This window comes from Xiphophorus hellerii, chromosome 15 (assembly GCF_003331165.1).
Source record: "Xiphophorus hellerii strain 12219 chromosome 15, Xiphophorus_hellerii-4.1, whole genome shotgun sequence".
Classification (NCBI taxonomy): Eukaryota; Metazoa; Chordata; class Actinopteri; order Cyprinodontiformes; family Poeciliidae; genus Xiphophorus; species Xiphophorus hellerii.
This window is the reverse complement of record NC_045686.1, coordinates 7,770,390-7,778,651: the sequence shown is the minus strand read 5'-3', so window position 1 is coordinate 7,778,651 and position 8,262 is coordinate 7,770,390. Positions and strand designations below refer to the sequence as shown.

General features: G+C 39.7%; 1 long non-coding RNA gene across 1 annotated transcript; it reads left to right on the top strand.

The window, feature by feature from the left end:
* Positions 1–5,044: 5,044 nt before the first annotated feature.
* LOC116734722 (uncharacterized) lies at positions 5,045–6,766 on the top strand. The gene is made up of 2 exons (XR_004342256.1): positions 5,045–5,219; positions 5,831–6,766. It is a non-coding gene; the product is annotated as an uncharacterized LOC116734722 (long non-coding RNA).
* Positions 6,767–8,262: the final 1,496 nt, after the last annotated feature.

The following is an 8,262-nucleotide window of genomic DNA, read 5'->3' as shown; positions in this document are numbered from 1 at the left end:
CAAGTTCAATGAATGCTCCACATTTTTTATGTGTCCTAAAAGACACCCTGCAAAATATGAACAGTTGCTTTTCTCTGTTCCATGAAAGCCAGATTTGTGCAGTGCATAACAATCAGTTCAGCTGACTTTGCATTTGTGGTATGGGTTTCTGCTGCACCTCCACACGCGCCACGAAAATCTTGGCTACTAATCTAAATAATACACTTTTTGGCCAGCCGTCAGTTTAGGCCAGGTGTGTCAAACTCATTTTCATTTTGGGCCGTATCAAAAACCTGAATGTTCTTAAAGGGCTGGTTGGGCCAGAATGTATAAAACCCACTAAAATATCAATGAATGGCTGTTTGTGTCAGTTTCTTAAAATTAAATATTGAACATCTTTTCACACTGACCAGTCCATCCAGGATTTTGTGACTGTTTGTGGTTGATTTTATTTTTTTTGCTAATATATGATGCTAAATGTAACTTTTATTACTCGCCGTATCGGTCATGGACTATAGCTTGACATCAAGTCAGGTTGAGGCAGCAGTCACTGAAACCCAATGTTTTCAGACAATGTTAAGAATTTTCTGTAAAAATCAGGAAAAGAAATGTGGGGAGCTGTTGATTTTGTGTGGATTTTGTATGAATTTTGCAGATTTGTGAAAAACTGGAGGGACTACTTGACACCTGTAAAAAGACACATAAAAAGCTATGGAGGGCCGGATTTGGCCCCCGGGCCTTGAGTTTGACACATGTGGTTTAGGCTGATGGCCATGTGTTGACATCTATCCCTAACCTGCCAAATGTGTTCATTTACCTTCATTTTTGCTAATTCTTTGCTAATGTTCTTTAACAAACCTCTAAGGCCTTTACACAGCAGCTGGATTCATACTGAGATTGGTTTGGTAAAAACCAAGCCATTTCTCACTTTGCTTTTCACAGAGGGCCTGGATCCTCAGATACTGAGAAACGATTGCTTGCTGGAGACATGGACAGTGTTGAAGTTTCAAACTGTTAGATCTGATTTTATATACTCACTAATGTTTTGCTAGGTAATGCTCCAGTTCAATTAAGGCTACCTAAAATTGTGTATGTCGTAAAAGACCCTGTGGGGAGTAGGTCTATAACATCTTTGCCAGCAATAAAAATTTTTAAACATTCCTCTTGCTCAATATTTGGAAGCTTGGCCAACACCAACTGAATGCCTTTGTTCACTTGCTCCACTGTCATTGCCAAACTACAGCGATGGCAGACAATTCTAAAACAGCACAGAAAATTAACATCAATGTCATGAGGTGTGGTGCGGGTTGGTGAGGCAGACGCTGTAGACCCAGGTAAGATGAATGTGATGATGAATTTAATTGTAAATAAGTCCAGGAACAAGCAGCAGGCACAAGGAAACACTGACGACACATAGACGCTAACATTGACGAGGACCCGACGAGGAACAAGGAACACAGGTGGAGTTAAATACACAGGAGGGTAATCACAGAGACGAGACACACCTGGGAACAATCAAGGGGAGGACAGGACAACGAAGAGACTTAAGGACACAAAAAACTCTAAATGAACACAGAAAACACAGATCCTGACAATCAACCATTAACAACTCCTCCTTCTTTTCGCTGACTGGCCCACTTTAAATTCATCCAGGGAAATCCAACTGAAAGGGAGAAATCCCACACTGTGCACTAACAAGAGATGAGAATTGAGTGAAATTGCATAGGAAGGTAATGGCCAGCCTTCGCTGAGATTAAATTACTAATTAATTTAACTGGTATGTGTTTACTAATTAGGCGAACTCTGAAGGAAACGTCCATTTGATTCATTTATGGGTATCACAATAAAGGAAAGAAATACATAAAGTATGGATGCCACAAATTTCAGATTGTTATTTTTGAAAATTTTCTGAAACCATATCTCAGTTTACCAGATCTTCCCACAGAGAAGTGCTGGTAAAGTGGCAGTATGGTCAGTGTTCATACTGCCATCCCGGTGTTCATTTTCAGAGAAGTTCTGAGTGTGTGGAACAAGTTCTGTGAAAAAGAGCACCAGGATGGCAGCATTAGTTGTCAAAAAAAACAACTAATTTCTGCTTCAATTGATACACAACCCACTGATGCCATGTTAGGTAAGGCATCTCTCCGCCGTCACAGATGTGTTCAAAAAGAGTTGCAAAATGTTTGAACTCTTTCTGTGATTTTCATCTGAGAGAAAGTTACAAGATTTTGTGTCTTGTGTGTCTTTCCACTTTAACTTGCATATAAGCATCCATTGATAACATGTTCATTGATTATCATGTACCAATCTAAGGTCTTTTGCAAGCTTTCTCTCAACATTTTAACTGCAAAGTTTAATTTTTGCAGGTTACAAAAATAACTACATGATATATTTATAGTACGTGTAAATATTACACAAAATGCCTAGCCCACGCTGCGCTTTTATTATGAAAGGTGGCTCATTTGACTCCCGGTTCCACCAGCGCAGGGCCCTCTGATTTGATGTAACCCAACACTTGGGCCCACCCCTCCCAAATCTCAACAGATACATTTCATAAGGAATGCAAAGACTGTGTTTTATCCGAGGGGACACAGTGCAAACACTGTCTGTACGCTCTTGTCTTAAAATAAAGAGATGAAAAGGGCCCTGCGAGTTAAATGATATCCATGGCACAGGGTTCGGAGCTTTCTCAAATGGCATCTGTTTGATCAGGGCTCGGTGTGTGGAGCCAGTGTGTACACACTGCACTAAAAACACCTGAAAGGTCCACAATTGGCTCAAGTCATGCAGCCTTGCTTGAGGACACATGCCTGAGGGCAGGGTTAACAACCAGGAAGGTGTGTTCCCCTGTCTCTGTGAGCAAACTGAGGCTTTCAGCATAAACATTTGCTGCATGATTATTCCTAAAGCAAGGCCAGGGAATTTATTACTGTATCATGTTCAAAGACTGCTGATGAAACTCTGGGGACATTGCAATGGGTTAGAACGAGTTCATCGGGTAAAGCAAAAGTTTTCATCTTGCAAGACTTCCATCAGATCACCGAACTTCATGCACAGAGACAGACAGGTAAACAATCACAAGACAGCGAGACTTTTCTTTTTCCCTCCCTCTTTCCTGCCTCTCACTGTCTACTCTGCCTGGAGAAGTCCAGAGACCACGCTCGTGTAAACAGAAACCCGATCCACTGCGCAGGGCTTGGGTTTCTCCCCCTCGTAGACCCAGTGGTGATACCTGATCCGACCCGGCTTTGGGAACAGGGCTTATCTGATGCCTCACAAAAGGCCCCTCTCTCCATGCTCTCCATAACAGCGCACATCTGGTGCCTCTGCAGGGAGCGCTGTCCCCTCGGCTTCCTCTGGGGCTGAAGGCTGGAAATAAAGACGTCTCGCTGTTTCTTCAGCAATCTACTGGGGTAACACAAGTGACATGGGACTAGAGACAGTTGTCGGGTCTTAAGTTACAATCCTCAACATCTGGGGCGAATTATGAAAATAGGCCGCTTTGTGTGTGATTGCTTGCTTTACTGTAAACTGGCAACATGATTACAGCAAGCGTTCTTTGCAATTTAAAAGACGAAAATGTGTCTGTCTCTATGAGGCTTGATTAAAGAATACAGTCTGTGTGGTTTATAGTTGTGTGTTATCACCAACAGAGGGCGATATTTGTCCATAATTGGTGAACAAGCCCTTTAATCTGATATTTTTCCTGCATATAATTACAGTGCATTGAGAAAGTGAGTATTCATATACCCACAAATTTGTTGCATTTTTTTCTAGTACAACCACAAATGTCTGTGTATTGTATTGGAAATGTATTAGTCATACTAAGTGCTTTACTGTAAAGAAATAAAATACAGAAAAATTGTCTTCAGAAGGAACACAGTTACTATACATATTCCACAGCTGTGTAACTTAATCTCAGTATGAACACACCTATTCTGTAAGTGCTTCAGAGGTTTGTTACAAAACATTGGTGTGAAAACTGCATCTTAAACACCAAGGAGCACAGCTGTTTGGAGAAGCAAGTTTAAAGCAGATTGTCATTTGAAAACAGAAAATCTTTTACACAAAATCTACCCAGAAAATACCAGCCACTTGAACTGACAAGCTGGAGGAGAGCATTATTGAGAGGTGGAGAAAATAAGGTTACCAGAGGTGGTAACTCTGGAGGAGCTGCACAGATCCATAGCTGAGAAGAAAGTCGTTATTGAAAGAAAGTTAGAAGTCTCAGTTGCAGTTTGCCACAAGCCTTGTGGAGGAGGAAGATCTTCAAGACAGATTAAACAAAAACTCTACCTAAATCCATGCTGAAGGATATAGCTTGACTTTGCGTTCCATTTCTACACAAAATTCAATATTTCATAAGTTTAAAGGTGGCAAATTCAGAGTTCCAAGTGGGAAATTTAGATTTTTGTCGACCTTAAAGTCATGTTACAGAAACAAAAACAAAAACTTCTGACAATGTCTTACAGAATCTTCCACACACCTAGCATACAAACTCTAATTTGAGGCACGAAAAACAAAACAAAAATCATTTTACAATTTTAACGCTAGGCGTCACTGTTGCTGCATTTAGAAACCACTTGGAGAATTCAACAGGTGCCAACTAATCAGTTGAACATTTCTTAAGCGCTTTTGCTTGTTTTAATAGAAATATATGTGTCTGTCAGAAGATAAATGTAGTCGGCGTGTTGACATCTTAGTGAACATGGATACTGAGAATTCATACTCCTGATGGCTCCAGAATCACCATGGCAACACTAAGGTCGGATGCATTTTTGGCGGAGGATGTGAGGTGGGGTTCGACACGGTACATTTAATGAGAAAGGTGAATTACTTTCAACATAGCTGAAAATTGATCATTTGTTCACGTGCAACCGAGCATGCGTGCTGGGACTCCACTTAAACAATTTAGAAACTCATTTAATTTAATCAAAACCATCCACGATTTAAATTCTCGTTATGAAAACGGTGGTCACTATCAATTTTGTGTTATAGTGATAAAAAGCATAGATTTCCATAATCTTCCGGATTTTAGGGCTCCACCTACGCTGCAGACCCGTTGGTATAAAAGCCTTCCGCTGATGCTGCGCTCACATTACATAGAAGCAGCGCCTGTTGGTTGTCCTCCTCCATCTGGCCAAACCACTTCAGGAAAAAATAATTTATCTTTGAAAATGTCCAAAATGACGATCGTTCAACTGGGGATGGTTTTGTTCGCAATATGCTTATCAACCCAGGTAAGATACCATTCACAGTCTAGCTTTTTTTTTTTTTAGCGCTATTTTATGTTAATCGTGATTGGGGGAGAATTAACCACATTTCTGAGGGGCACGGAAGTTTTTTGTTTTGAGGAAATTACTTATAATTGAACTTTATGATCTTTATGAACAGAATTTAAGTAATGTGGAAACTTGTATTGAAGCAAATTAGAAAAAAGGTTTCATGATTTAGTTCTCTTGTCAGTCACGTTGAACATTTTAGACATCTTCTGCATCTGAATGTATTTGTTTATTGTAAACCTGGTGTTTGCATCACACATGATTAATGATTTAGGGACTGACTGTCTCTCCACCATGTGGAAAGGTGGACGAAGAATCTAAAGTTTCTTTTTGGTGCAATTTGCCAAATGTGGGTGTCACATTTCGAAACAGAAGTCTCCTGTCTTTTAAACCAACCTACAAATCATCAGTATGTTGTTACAGAGTGCATTAGAACAATCACATCTGAAATTTATAGTCATTTTATTGAGTTTTCAGTCAGATTATGGACATCCAGGGTTCTTCAATTCGAGATCTTTATCCCAGAACATGCTACATTGTTATCTTGTCTTTTCTGCCTCCTCCAACAGGTGGACTCACTGGAAACCAACGCAACATTCACCAACTCAACCTACAACCATACCGCCACCACCCCAGGCATCTTAAGCAGTCCCACCCACTCCTCCATGGGAGCGGCAGTTTCGCTGAACGCAGGTGGCCTCACTGTCCTGACCCCAGTCATCATGGCGGCCTTTCTCCTAAAGCCCTACTGCTAAATGGTCTCTCTTCTCATCTCTGTGTCAATGCTCCGCCTTGCCTCCCGTCATCCCAAACTGATCCAGCATCTCCTCCTCCTTCAGAGACCACAAAACTCACGTGGATGGACCTTCATCAATTATGACAACGCTCAACAAAAGGAGTTCAGGACCCCTCCACCCCATGCCCCTCTTGCATAAAGCCCTGCCTTGCATGGATTCAAAAAGGAATTTTGGTTCATCCCGCTCCGCCGCGCCCTCTCGGTTTGCGTTTCCACAGTCACACCATCACATGCATTGGAGACGCTCAGGGCTGCAGGTGTCATGTCACAAGTTCTGATTGAAATGTGGACCACTAGAGTGTGCAGATTCCTTTTTCTTTTGCCACTTTGAATCTACCTGACAATCCATACATCAGAATGGTGTTTGTTTAGTTAAAGTTAAGTTTGGTGCATTTAGCTGGATTTTCTTAAACTTTGCTTTTTTGGTCTGTAAATGTATGTAGCAAATATGTTGCCACATGATTTGTGTTAGTTTTGCCCTGTGATTTTTTAAAATTTTAAATCTGGTCTTTTCATGATGAGGGTGTGGCACCTTTCTTTACTGCATCCATGGGTCTCACAGCCCAGGAAATGACTGTATGTAAAACAATATGGGAAGCGTGATGTTCGATTTTTATTTCCCCTTAGTAGTTTATATTTTGTATAAATTGAAATTGAAATGAAATTATGGAAGAAATGACAGTGTACAATAAATTATAAAACCAGACAATTGGAATTGCTTCTTATTTTGTTAAAAAATGAGTTTCATCTCTGTATTTTTCTCCTCTTTTTTTCTAAATTTGCAGATGTTTTTGTACATAAAACCATTCAACATGGACTTAAAGGGTGTGGCCATGTATTCATCAAGCTGTCGGCCAGTCTAGACAGGGAGCTGCTGAGCTGCAGGGCAGAAAGGGACCCGACATTCTCCTCCTACAGATCTCACTTGGAGAGCAGCCAGAGAAACACTAACTGGCAGCGTTTTCAGCCATGTCATCCTTGATTGCGTAGAAATTAAGAATCAGACGCCTCTTTACCTGATAACGCAGAAAGGAGTAAAGCTATTGAGTCTGGCATGATGATACGTGTTACACTTGTCATAGGTTTAAATGAAATTGAAATTAAATTCAAATTCATGCCTTTTTTATAACTTAAGGAATACATTTTCATTCCTGAAAGAAAACAGTTAATGTTGTTAAGGTAGGCCTTGAATTACCAGCACAAAAACATGCTTAAGGATAAGGTAAGACAAAGTAGCACATAATTGTATGGTGGAAAAAAAAATTATAAATTTGTTTTGAAAAATGTTTTCAAATCAAAATGTGGGAAGTACTCATATAAATTCCCAGACTTTCTTTGTTTGTACTCAGCCCAAATAGGTCAACATCTTTTGCTCAAATAACAGCTGAAATTCTTTTAAAGGATGTCGCTAACAACTTTGCACATACAGTAGATGCAGAACTTTCTTCCCCACAGCATGATGTTGCCAACACCATGTCTCACTGCTGGGACCATGTGTCAGAGCAATTTGTATTGTTAATTTCTGCCACAAATAGTACTGAAATGTTTAGTTTAGACCAAAATACATTGTTCCACATGTTTGTTGAATCTGGATATATATACAGTACACACAGTTGTGTCCAAACTTTTGGTCTGTACTGTATATATATATATATATATATATATATATATATATATATATATATATATATATATATGTATATATATAAAGCTACTCTTGTATAAAGGCCAAATCTGTGTTGCATTTGATGTCCTACTAGGTTCCCCCTTCTAAGCTGTGGATCTCTGCAGCCCATTCAGAGTTGCCAGAATTACTGGCTGCTTCTGAAAAGTTCCTCATGTACTGAACTTATGAGGAACTTTTCAGAAGTTCCTTATAAACTTCTGATATTTTTTGGTTGTATTTTTAACTATTGTGTTAGTTCGTTCCTAGTTTTTCAGGCAGCAGGGCAAGTTCATAAAGACAAAAGGAAACAAACACCAAACACTGCACATTTGTGGAACCTGCAATGGCGAAACGAGCAGCTTGCAGCTCAGAAACGGCTCACCATAAAATAAATCCATCCTGTTATTTCTGAATTCTCACTATTGTCCCCTTTCCTAACAGCATACCTTCCTTTTCTATCCAATGCTAATGTGAATCAATCTATTGAATTTTTACCTACTGTCCAAACTAAAGTTTAAACACTTATTATTATTATTATT